Below are 13685 nucleotides of genomic sequence, written 5' to 3' on the forward strand. Positions count from 1 at the left end.
TTATCTTTTTTGACTTCTCCAGTGCATTTAACACCATTCGTCCAGCTCTACTGGGTGACAAACTGACAGCTATGCAGGTGGATGCCCCCCTAGTGTCCTGGATTGTGGACTACTTGACTGGCAGACCACAGTACATGTGCCTGCAACACTGTGTGTCAGACAGAGTGGTCAGTAGCACTGGGGCCCCACAGGGGACTGTTCTCTCTCCCTTCTTCTTCACCCTCTGCACCACGGACTTCAGCTATTGCACAGAGACCTGCCACCTTCAGAAGTTTTCTGATGACTCTGCGACAGTTGGATGTATCAGCAAGGGTGATGAGGATGAGTACAGGGCTGCTGTGGACAACTTTGTCACATGGTGTGAGCAGAACCATCTGCAACTAAACGTGCCAAAGACTAAGGAACTGGTAGTGGACCTGAGGAGAACCAAGGCACCAGTGACCCCTGTTTCCATCCAGGGGGTCAGTGTGGACATTGTTGAGGACTACAAGTACCTGGGGGTACATATTGACAATAAACTGGAGTGGGCAAAGAACACTGACGCTCTCTACAGGAAGGGCCAGAGTCGTCTCTATTTTCTGAGGCGACTGAGGTCCTTCAACATCTGCCAGACTATGCTCAGGATTTTCTATGAGTCTGTGGTTGCTAGTGCTATTCTCGATGCCGTTGCAGGCTGGGGCAGCAGGCTGAGGATGGCAGACGCCAACAGACTCAACAAACTGATCCGCAAGGCCAGTGACGTTGTGGGGATGGAGTGTGACACTCTGACAGTGGTGTCAGAGAGGAGGATGCTGACTAAGCTATGGACTATCTTGGACAATGTCTCACACCCACTTCATGATGTGCTTGTCAGGCACAAGAGTTCTTTCAGTGAGAGACTCATCCCACCAAAATGCAAGACTGAGTGCCACAGGAAATCATTCCTGCCTGTGGCCATCAACCTGTACATCTCCTCCCTCTGAATGGTCCTTATCTCAGTATATATATTTGTTTAGTTATCTGTATATATATTTTGTATATATATTGTTTTTTTAATATATATATATTTTTCTCTTAATTGCAATTACATGTTTATCGCTTCCTTTTCTTCTTTATCTCCTCTATCTCTTATTCATCTCTTCTATTTCTTCTATTCTTTTAAGGAGCACTGTTACAAAAACAATTTCCCCCGGGATCAATAAAGTATATCTGATTCTGATGAGACACAAGTGTGCAGCTCAGGTGAGGGGAGGAGGGTGTGGCTAGGGAGAGCAGGTGGCAAGGTAAGGTTTGGAGTGGGTGTGACACTTCTTTGATATCTACAACACTGACAGGAGGTATAACTGCCTATTTGAGCTGTCTGCTACATTCCCCTATGGTACAGCAGGTGACAGTATGCAGAATATTAGCTATAACTGTCATACTTGTGCATATGGTTAACAAGAAATACAAGGGTTAGGACCCAAATACTGCCTATGCAGGCGGAGCGGTTCAAATGATATGTTACAAAAAGTGGCAATAAACAAAAAGCATATAGGATGGTGAGGCAGGTAAATGTCAAATCCAAAGAAAACAATCCAAACAAGCAAACAACTCCAATAGGTTGCGTGCTAGAATCAACAATCTAATAAATGGCAAAGTCCAGGAAAACAAGGCAAAGATCCAAAAACATGGCATAGAGTATAAGTTACAAAGATGAACTGGCACTGGCAATAAAGCTTTTCTGATTCTGATTCTTACAGAGGAAAGCACAGATTTAAATACACTAGGGATGGATGGCTTATAAGGGACATGTGAAATTACTTATCAATGACAAAGGTGGGAAAACACACAAAGATGGGAAGTGAAGCAAAAAGAACACTTTGACTATAAAACAGGAAATAACTAAACTCATACCCAAAAACCATAAAAACAGCATCTATTGAGGAGGAGCCAATCAGTCAAACCCAGCAATAAAAAAAGAACAAAAAAGGCAAGTGGAGTTCTTGCCAAAAAGACTAAAAGTTTCTACAAGTATCTCACCATATGGAAGGAGGCTTACCTGTACTTAATGATGAGCAATATCTGTCAAAGTTGTGCTTTTTGTAAAATATGCCACACAGATTTTAGTGTATCACATGGACTGAAATGTGACGTGAGGCCCAAGAGGCACAAAAACATGTTCCCCAATGACTGCATTTGTACTGTTTCTTCCATCCATACTTATAATCACCCTCTCCTAATTGTCTTACTTGCCAATAGTCTCTTTCACAATCACAACTGAAGCATAACATGTAAGTGATGTGCACATATCTTTCAAGAAATACACCAATAACCTTTTATGTAATTTTGTGTTTTCATTTATATAATGCAGAGATGTTCACATCATTTCACTTTCAATGTAGGAGTTAGTTAATCCAATCCTTGTTACTCTGATATTTTAAAGAAAGTGACTGTTGAGTGGTGATTTTAGAATTCAATGCGTTTCCCTTTTCTAAATGTATGGGATATGTGGACAGTGGTAAGGGTGGTGGGACAGTCCAGTGTGGGGCGCTGGAAAATTTCCCCTATTTTCAAATCCCAATGTTGACAGGTATGACAATGGGAGATGGTGGTTTGGGAATTTCAGGTGAATGTATGGAAGCCATTGTTTTTGGAGCAGACCTAGAACCCAAAGACGTTTTCTCATTAGTATGCAGATATGTAACTCTTACTCTCCTTTCCACTCCCCTCACACCCCTCACCATGCCAAAACAGTGATTGATACTCATTTCAGTGTCCTGCAAGTCACTGTTCCAGCCATATACCTGATGAAGGTCAAAGACACTGAGATGGATGAGATGTACATGAATATAACAAAGATTCCAGCAGTTAGCGAGACAGGCAGTTTCTAATGCTATATTGTGTTAGTAAACTCACAGGTCTCCTGCTGCAAATCAGGAGTTGAGCAGTCCCTGCTGTCAGAGCAAAGGAGCCCACAGGAGACTGACCCCCCACCTCTCTAGCCTGTAACAGGAAACCAACAAATGGTGTGGAGGCCGGTGCCCGGAGTTGAACTGGGTAAAGACAAACAAACAAACATAAAAAAGATTCCACCTCAGACTTCACAGCCAGGAAAGCCCTACTGACAATGAATTCTGATACCAGGGTCACTACTTAAAATGTCATGCCAACTCACAACTAGATGAGTACAATTTAAATAATTAATAGACAAGAGACGGTTTAAGATAGCCCAATCATAGTACACTCACTATATTTATTACATGGGAATATTCCAAAGGACAGACTTTATTGTTTGCTATTCATGAAAATATAAGGCAGATAGGCCAAGAAAATCCTTACACAGCTTGTAAATATGTTCTAATGGATCCATCTCCACTAAGCAACTTCTGTATGCCTCTAGCAATTATGGTGTGTAGGAAGGGTAGAGTAGGGTTGTAAAAAACTATATATATATATATACACACACACACACACACACACACACACATATATATTTGATAGGCAGTTTACTGTTACTATATATATACTGTGTGTGTGTACATATATATACACACACACACACACACACACACACACACACACACACACACATTATTAAAGTACTTTTCTCTGTTTCAGTTGCATAAGGTTGTACTGTTTAAATAGCAAATAGTGGTCATAATTGAAAAAAATATCAGGGCTACTTTGAATGATTTTCATAATCTACATATTTATTTATTTATTAAATAATTAAATATCTATCTGCTCAACTAATAAACAAGTAATCTGTCACAGTAAACAAATATTTGCAGCTGATTCTTTAAGCATGTGGATGGAATGCAAATTAATGGCTATATATATATATATATATATATATATATATATATATATATATATATATATATATATATATATGAAAGAATTTTCATTGGGACTATTTCCTAAAAACGTAGTTCCAATGAAAACTGGTAATATGTTCGACAGGTTATTTAACTATAAAGGAAGGCATCTCTGTCTGTATGTCTGTCTGTCTGTCTGTCTTTTCTGGACAACTATGCCATTAATCCAGTCACTCTTCACACGTGGGTGTATTGCTGAGGACCCAAGGAAGTGCAGTGTCAAGTGTGACATCATATTGAGATTAAAATCCCTTTTACAAGTGAGACCAAGCCAAAAATAAAAAATGCATCTAAAAAAACAAGACAACTGTCATTTTTTGCATTGCTTAACAGCAAATCAGAAATATTGCAGGGATGAGGATGAGATTAAGAAATACCAGAGGCCAAAAAATTAGCCTCTTCCGAACAGGCATGTTTTGAATGGACACTGCACTATAGTAGAGAGTTAATTGGCAACAGTCTCACATAAAAATGCATAAAAGCTATGTTGGTCCATAGTGCAAAATGTAATAGTTTCACAGCAATGGCTAAAATTGTGAGACACATACAATTTTTTTGGTCTATTCTTTTGTATTGTCCTGTATCTATGACTGTGAGAAAAAAAAGAAGAAAAAGATTTTTCTGGTTTCACCAGATAGTTTAAGTGCATTTTAGTTGCTATGGTGATTGCTATGGACTCTGCTATCACTGAAACCACGCGGCTTTCATTGGTTTTCTGAGCTCCTACATTAATTGTGTTATGTTTTGTAGCTGTTTGATGATGTTCTTTCAATAGAAATGTGCATATGGTATAAGATTTGATGCAGGTTGGACTAAGGGGACAATTTTTTTTATTTTTTTTTTTGTATTTTGTCCGTAAGTCATCAGGGAATGTAGCACAATGTAGACAAAAAGGAACAAACAATAAAATAAGATTTAGCTCTATGACAAAAAAATGTGCAAATTGAAAAGATTAAAATAATAAAATTGACATACATATGAACTCACACAGGGGGGTCTCTAAATCAGATGCATATATGCATATATATTTACAAATCACTAAATTTATCAAGTAATATAATATGATAACATGATATTAAATAACAGTGAATACAGTATTTCATATTCTACCATTAGGAGCTTGGTCTGTCCATTTATATTTAATAGACACAATTATTTTTGTTTCTGATGAACGACTTTTTGTCCAAGATGGAAATGCCATCAACAGTAATGCTGTAATTGGCTGAAGTAACAATGTCATATATTGTATATTTGAGCTGCAACGTGACAAGCATATGATGCCAGTTGACAGTGGATTAATTACAGTACAATGTTCATGCTGGGAGACAGGAATACTATATTTATGTATAAAATATTCAAATGAATACAGAGCCCCTCACAGTAGAATATCTGTTTTACAAGGAAAATGTTGTTGTTAAACCAATTTATACCATGGTCTGGGTGAATACTCGATTCTGATTGGCTGCAGGGTGTCCGTTAAGAAGTGTTGTAGGACACCTATAAAAAAGTTCCGGTCAAATAGCCTGGTTGTTCCAAATTATTGCGCTGGCTCAAACGCTAGTTGGTAATCACGGCAACAGAAACTCAGAACATACGTTAACATACGTTATTTCACAGTTTATTTATCACAACGGTAAGACAGTAGACAACATGAGTAGCAGTGGTCAGGGTCCACAAACGTTAAATCTCCGTCCTTCAAATGCCACTATGATGGACATGCCAGTATCTCTGTCAAATTTCATGATCAACGGCAATGTTGCATTTAATTTTAAATAGTTTGTCGCCTGTCTTTCTGTCTTGCTTACTTACTTACTTACTTGATATGGAGTGAATGGTGGATAATATTTATAAAAACGATTTAGGATAGACTTGCTTGATAAACATTTAATGATCAGAGTGAATGGTGGATAATATTTCTTGCAATAAAAACGATTTAGGAGACTATCTGTGGACTTCGATTCTTTGAAACAACATTTCGCATCATCCTCTGGACACACACAAGAGTAAGAGGTGCACTTGCCCTCTGAAATGATACTTTGTATCACGTAACATAACGTTAAGCAATCATCTCACTTCCCTCCACTGATTAGGCCTAATATAACAGCTGCAGCCGACCGAGCTGCAGGTTCTTTTGTGAACAGAGATTGTGGTGTTAGGATTCAATTTAAGGCCGACTGATGGCAATTGGAAATGGAATGAAGTCACTGCCCTAATTCAACCTGCCTGCAAATATCTTGTACTGTGGCCACATAAACAAGATAATGCTCATTTAATTTGAGCAAAACCTCAATATGGACAGGAGTTCTCCTAGTCTGTCAAAAGTAAGTTATCACTGTGTGCCAATTTAATGCCCTTGAATCTTTTTTTTTTTTTTAATTGAAATAGCATCCATAACCACACAATGCAAATACAATGATTCAACCAACATGCAAGCTACATGGTTTCAGTGTTAGCAAAGTCCAGCAACCACCATTAGCAACAATAATATTGCATTTAAACTGTTTTGTAGCAAGACCTGAAAAATCTTTTGTAGCCAACAAATTAAAGATCAGACACATTCACTGAACAAAGATCATGAAAATACTACATAAATTTCTTGCTACAAACGTCATCAAATGAAATCATATTGGATCTGTCACTGAGAATGAAAGAAATGTACACCTTTTTGTTTGTTTGTTTTCATGGACAGAAACTTGACACATAATGTTGATGCAGTAAAATAGGTAAACATCTGATAACTTTAGCCATTATTGTGAGACTAATATATTTTAAGCTGTTACACATTTTGATATGAGACCGGTATGAAATTGGGTAATTCTTAATGCTGCAAGCAAATAAATTTCATTCAAGTCTAGTGTATTGTGGTGGAGGGAAGAGAAATGCCACTAGAGGGAACAGAGAATTTATTTATTTTTTGTCATTTGGGTGGATTCACCTTTTAAGAGAACAATTTTGTTTTTTAAGGGACATTTACCCCAGAAGTTATGAATATAATTCCCTTCATTATTAATATACTTAATAATGAATATATGATACCTGCATTATATGAACTCCAAGTTTATATAAACCTGATGCTTACCTTTCACCTCCTCCCCAAGTCTGTAGCTGCTGTGGTCCGTAGTGATGGTGAAAGGAGTGGTTTCTGTCTGTGGGCTAAGCCCAGAGTGGTGGGGTCGCATGTCTTCACAGCTGGCCATTACTTTACCTGAGCTATAGCACCAAACCACCGGAGCAACACACATTATCAGTAACACAACATGGTCCATTGCAATGAAAAGATTAGTTTCCACTCAGCTGGTGAAAAAGAGATACCATGAGAAATAAAATGCTACTATTCAGCTGAGAGGAGCTCAGCTAGAGTCTGTGTGGAAACAATGAGTGAGAGGAGGTCTGAAGGGAGGAGGGATGTATGGAGCACTGGGAGGAGGCCACAGGGTTACACCTGTTCTGTTTATCACAGCTAGTTCCCTGCCCATAGTAACAGGGGAGACAGGTAATTAGAAGTTGGAAAATCTGTGTGTGTATGTTTATGAAAGAGGAAGAGAGAGAAATCTGTGTATGTGAGTCTCTGCTGTTGCCAGGCAATGGCTTTTTCTTCTTGTGAGAATATTAACGTTTCCAGGAATGACAAAGACAATGACAACGCAAATTCACATTTAACGAGCAGATATGTTACGTTTTACTAACTATACCCAACAGCTCCAGGCATTACACATCTAGTACTGTAGCCTCATGATGATAAGCTAGATATCAGGTCTTATATTATATTAATATTAATATATTATATTATTATATAATGTTTATTTGTGTAGGGACAAGTATATGGTATGAACCACGGCCACATACCACAGCATTTATGACCTTAGCTACTTTGCAATACCCCATGGCCTTTTGAAATACATCAAACAATAGAATGCAGGGTTTATATATTGAGCAGGTTGATTACTGATAAGCCTCAGATGTGTAGGTGGGCTGGCAGCAGGAGGGACCAGGAGAAGGTTAACTTTAACAATAAATTATTTACAAGAATTTCCCTTTGTCACATCAATATTTGAATTCAAACAGTAACAGATCACTTATTTTAACATTGTATTGTTATATTTTTGTGTACCATTTTAATATACTGTTAATCTAATCATGAAAAGGAATTAAACAATCCTTTATGATCCACTTAAAATGTATAATTTGTAACCAAAAGCAGTTAAATTATCAAACTTCAAACTTCAAACTTTATTTATTTATATGGCACTTTTCATACTTAAAAAGCAACACAAAGTGCCTCACAGAGGCTAAAAACAACAGAGAAGAAAACCCAGCCCTCCCGCCCCCATAACTACATACAGAAACACACACACAGACACACACGCACACGCACACGCACCCATACGGATAAGATAAGTAGTAAGCCACCTTTGGGGGCCATCCACACTGAGAGGGCCCCCGGCTCATGACCGGGGGGCGCCGCCCGAGACCACCCCGACCCAGGCAGACAGAAGGCCCCACACCAAGGTGCGGAGGCCTCCAGCCATCCAGGCCAGAGCCGTCCCCTCAGCAGCGCCCCCATCAGTAGGCCAGAAGCAGTTCCCAGTGAGGGGGGCCCCCCATGAGGAAACGCTTGACCTAAAAACCAAGGACCCCCATGAGGAAACACTGGAGCTAAAAACCAAGGGACTAAGACATAAACATAAAATTAAATAAAATGAGTAAATGAAATAAATAGCAATTAAACATGTCGTTAAAACATGCAACTAATATGACAAAGATAGACATGCTGAGAAGCGTGATTAAAGGAATAAGGTAAATCAAACAAATCAATTGAAAGCCTGATTAAAAAGGTGGGTCTTGAGCCTCTTTTTAAAAACATCAACAGTCTCTGCGGCACTGAGGCTCTCCAGCAGGCTGTTCCACAATCGGGGTCCATAATAACTAAAGGCCGCCTCCCCGTGTGTTTTAGTTCTTACTTTTGGTATGGTTAAGAGGCCAGTACCGGAGGACCTCAGGGTCCGTGAGGGTTGGTAGGGTAACAGTAGGTCAGATAAATAAGAAGGCGCAAGACCATTAAGACATTTAAAAACTAATAAAAGAACCTTAAAATCTATCCTGAAATGCACGGGGAGCCAATGCAGCGATTTTAAAATCACTGCATTATCATTTAATGGCACCACAAAACATTAAAGTGCATAAACTCATTAATACATAATGAATTTAATGTTAAAAAACAATGGCAACTGAAGGTGAAAATCAAGGAGGCTAAGGAGAAATACAGGAGGAAGCTGGAGTGGAAACTCCAGCAGAACAACTTGAGAGAGGTCTGGAGTGGTATGAGGACCATCACTGGCTTCAGGACGAACAGCAGAGTTGAAGGCAGCGTTGACAGGGCCAATGAACTGAATCTGTTTTTTAATAGATTTGGCACTTCAGGCCTGGCTCATCCCCCCTCTGAAGCCTGGTTTACGCTTCTACGTCGCGTCGACGCCGTACCTACGCCGTCGACGCAGACCCCTACGCGGACCCTACGCCGTAGCCTGACGCGCACCTCCAAAAAATCCTGACTACGCGTCGCGTCGACACGTCGTGACGTGAACATCGAGGACTGTGATTGGTCCGCTCAGAACTTATTTTCGGTTCAACCGAAGCCCTATGGTCGCAGCACAACAACACCGCCATTTTCAAAGTTTCTGTGGTGAGAGCTACAAGAAAAAATGGATCAAGCCGAAGAAAGAATTATCGAGGAGGTACGCAAGTACGACCACCTCTACAACTCCTCTTCGCGGCAGTATAAAGACTGCCAAATGGCCAACAATTTGTGGAGGGAATTCTCGCGAAACACGGGGATCCGACAAGAGCCCCCCGAAACCATACAAAGACACAGCCACACCCCCCTAGCGGCTTGGCGGTGAATTGCGGAGCAACGCGTTCCCTCGACGCTGAACTATGAATGCTCAGTGACGGCGTTGGGTGTACGCTGTAGGTACAGCGTCGCCGCGACGCAGAAGCGTAAACCAGGCTTGACTCCTCTGCTGTCTGTCCTGGACAACAACCATCAACCACTCCCCGCCCCCATCCTCCTGTGTGAGCCCTCTTCACACCTCCTCAGACTGCCAGATTGACTTTACTCCCCAACCTGAGGACTACACACCTCCCCCACCTGTCACCTCCACAGTGTGCTTCACTGCTGACCAGGTGAGAAGACAGCTGATGAGACTCCACTTGAACAAGGCTCCAGGCCCTGATGGTGTCAGTCCCAGGGTGCTCAAAGCCTGTGCCCCCCAGCTGTGTGGAGTTCTTCACCATGTCTTCAACATGAGCCTAAAGCTTGGTTTATGCTACTGTGTCGCGGCAACGCCATACCAACGGCGTACACCCGACGCCGTCACTGAGCATTCATAGTTCTGCGTCGAGGGAACGCGTTGCTCCGCAATTCACCGCCAAGTCGCTAGGGGGGTGTGGCTGTGTCTTTGTATGGTTTCGGGGGGGCTCTTGCTGCCGCGAAGGGGAGTTGTAGAGGTGGTCGTACTTGCGTACCTCCTCGATAATTCTTTCTTCGGCTCGGTCCATTTTTTCTTGTAGCTCTCACCACAGAAACTTTGAAAATGGCGATGTTGTTGTGCTGCGACCATAGGGCTGCGACTGAACCGAAAATTACGTTCTGAACGGACCAATCACAGTCCTCGACGTTCACGTTACTACGCGTCGATGCGACGCGTAGTAACGTCAGGATTTTTTGGAGGTGTGCGTCAGGCTACGGCGTAGGGTCCGCGTAGGGGTCTGCGTCGACGGCGTAGGTACGGCGTCGACGCGACGCAGAAGCGTAAACCAGGCTTAAGTCTCCAGAGGGTCCCCATGCTGTGGAAGACGTCCTGCCTCTTTCCTGTGCCAAAGACATCACGGCCCAGGGACTCAAAGGACTACAGACCTGTGGCACTGACCTCCCACATTATGAAGACCCTGGAGAGACTCGTCCTGGAGCAGCTCCGGCCCATGGTCAAGCCACTCTTGGACCCCCCTTCAGTTCGCCTATTAGCCCCGACTTTGAGTTGAGGACGCCATCATCTACCTGCTCAACCGTATCTACGCCCACCTGGACAAGCCGGTGAGCACTGTGAGGGTTATCTTTTTTGACTTCTCCAGTGCATTTAACACCATTCGTCCAGCTCTACTGGGTGACAAACTGACAGCTATGCAGGTGGATGCCCCTCTATTGTCCTGGGTTGTGGACTACCTGACTGGCAGACCACAGTATGTGCACCTGCAACACTGTGTGTCAGACAGAGTGGTATGCAACACTGGGGCCCCACAGGGGACTGTTCTCTCTCCCATCTTCTTCACCCTCTGCACCACGGACTTCAGCTATTGCACAGAGACCTGCCACCTTCAGAAGTTTTCTGATGACTATGCGACAGTTGGATGTATCAGCAAGGGTGATGAGGATGAGTACAGGGCTGCTGTGGACAACTTTGTCACGTGGTGTGAGCAGAACCATCTGCAACTAAACGTGCCAAAGACTAAGGAACTGGTAGTGGACCTGAGGAGAACCAAGGCACCAGTGACCCCTGTTTCCATCCAGGGGGTCAGTGTGGACATTGTTGAGGACTACAAGTACCTGGGGGTACATATTGACAATAAACTGGACTGGGCAAAGAACACTGATGCTCTCTACAGGAAGGGCCAGAGTCGTCTCTATTTTCTGAGGCGACTGAGGTCCTTCTACATCTGCCGGACTATGCTCAGGATTTTCTATGAGTCTGTGGTGGCAAATGCTACTCTCTACACTGTTGCGTGCTGGGGCAGCAGGCTGAGGATGCCAACAGACAAGGCCAGTGACATTGTAGGGATGGAGTGTGACTCTCTGACAGTGGTGACAGAGAGGAAGATGCTGACTAAGGTACGGACTATCTTGGACAACGTCTCACACACACTTCATGATGTGCTGGCCGGGCACAGGAGTACGTTCACTGAGAGACTCATCCCCCAAAACTAAAGAGAAGAGAGAACAGGCTGTTGCACGTAACATTCTGCTATTTTTGGAGTGGAGCCACAGTAACAGGAAGAGGTCACGTTGCCCTCTCAACATTACAGGCACACAGTGTATGTGATGTAATTACATGTGCCCCCTTGTGGGAATCTAACATGTCTAAATCACATATATAGGTTTTGTAGCCCTATATTCCATGTGGGTTACACTAGCACCATACCAAGAGCCCAGATCATTTATTATTTGGTCCAAAATCTACCGTAAATCATAACAAAACAATCTGGCCAAAGTATGGACTCAGCAGACTCAGACCCAATTCATCAAGCATTCTGCACCCAAATGGTTTTTGTCAGAAAGCATGATGAAATGTGATGGCCACCCTCCAGGAACTGATGGCATCTCCCTCAACTTTGGCATCTCATAACATCCCTATGCCACACTCCACCCACTGAGTGTCTCCTCAACCCTCCAAAAAGCCTTTTGTTCCCCCACCCGAGCATTATGCTGGGGATCGAGGGTCCTGTAGTCATTTTGTGCTTCAGTGTTCTTTAGTTTTCAATCAGAAGCCGCTCAGTTATCCTAGTGACTGCTCTAAGATAGCCTACATCATTAATTTATTACATGGGCAAGCAGATCAGTGGGCTACCACCTTATGTGAAACCGGGTTCTCGACTCCTGTGACTCATTCTGCACTGAGCTTAGAAAAGTTTTTGATCACCCAGTACAGGGCCAGGAAGCGGCTAAACACTTGTTATCGCTCCATCAGAGTTCAGCTTTAAGTAGCCTTTTACTCCATAGATTTCTGCATTTTAGCGGCTGGAACGAGCTAGTGTTGCAGGGAGTGTTTTTTGGGGGCTTGTGTGAGGAACTTAAGGCTGAACTAACCACTCGTGAGTGGAGTCTTTCGAGGAGCTCGTCTCGTTGGCTATTTGTCTTGATAATGGGATGAGGGAGAAAGCCAGAGCAAGATCAAGCAAACCCAAGCTGCCGCTGCCCTGACCTTTTCCCCCAAACCTAGTCTACAGTCACATCCCAGTCCAGTCCTGAGTTCACAAAGCCTGAGTGGAGCTCCCCCTGCAGCAGAGGAGGAACCCATGCAACTGGGCAGAGCATGCTTAACTCCCAGCGAGAGACAACGTCAGGTTAAGATGATGATGCCTTTACTGTGGTCAAGCCGGCCATTTCATCGCTTCATGCTCCCTTACGCCAAAAGACACAGCTCGCCAGTGAAAGGGGGCACACTGGTGAGCCAGACCTATTCACAACCCAGCCTCCCTTTATGAGTGGGTTTGTCAGCTATGCTGCACAGCCACCTGAACCAAGTGCTGTTAACTGTTTCAGTTGAGTCAGGGGCTCCGGATGCAATTAGAGTCTCTGGAAGTTCCCAAGAATGCTAATGCGCTTGACGGCAGATTGATAGCCACTGTGACTCACTATATGGCACCCATTAAACTAATTTTATCTGGCAACCACCAGGAACAGATTCAATTCAGTGTTCTTCCATCTCCCACGTTTCCTGTAGTTCTTGGTCTTCCCTTGTTATATGCCCATAATGTTCGCATTGATTAATTGTTGGTTGGAGCCAGTATTGCCATGCCCACTGCCTGCAGTCAGCTGTTCCCATGCCTGAGTCTACCCCTTTAGCGCCACTCGAGCCACCAAACTTTTCTTCCATGCCTTCAGAGTATCACAAGTATTCGCCAGTTTTCAGTAAAGGTTTGGCTCTGTCCTTGCCACCCCGTAGGCCATACAACTGCACCATAGACTTGCTTGTGGCAGCCAAGTTTCCTGTAAGTCAATTATATAATCTTTCTCGCCCCGAGAAAGGAGCCATGGAAAAATACATCACTGAGTCTCTGGCTACTGGCCTT

Source organism: Chaetodon auriga, chromosome 22, assembly GCF_051107435.1.
Source record: "Chaetodon auriga isolate fChaAug3 chromosome 22, fChaAug3.hap1, whole genome shotgun sequence".
Classification (NCBI taxonomy): Eukaryota; Metazoa; Chordata; class Actinopteri; order Chaetodontiformes; family Chaetodontidae; genus Chaetodon; species Chaetodon auriga.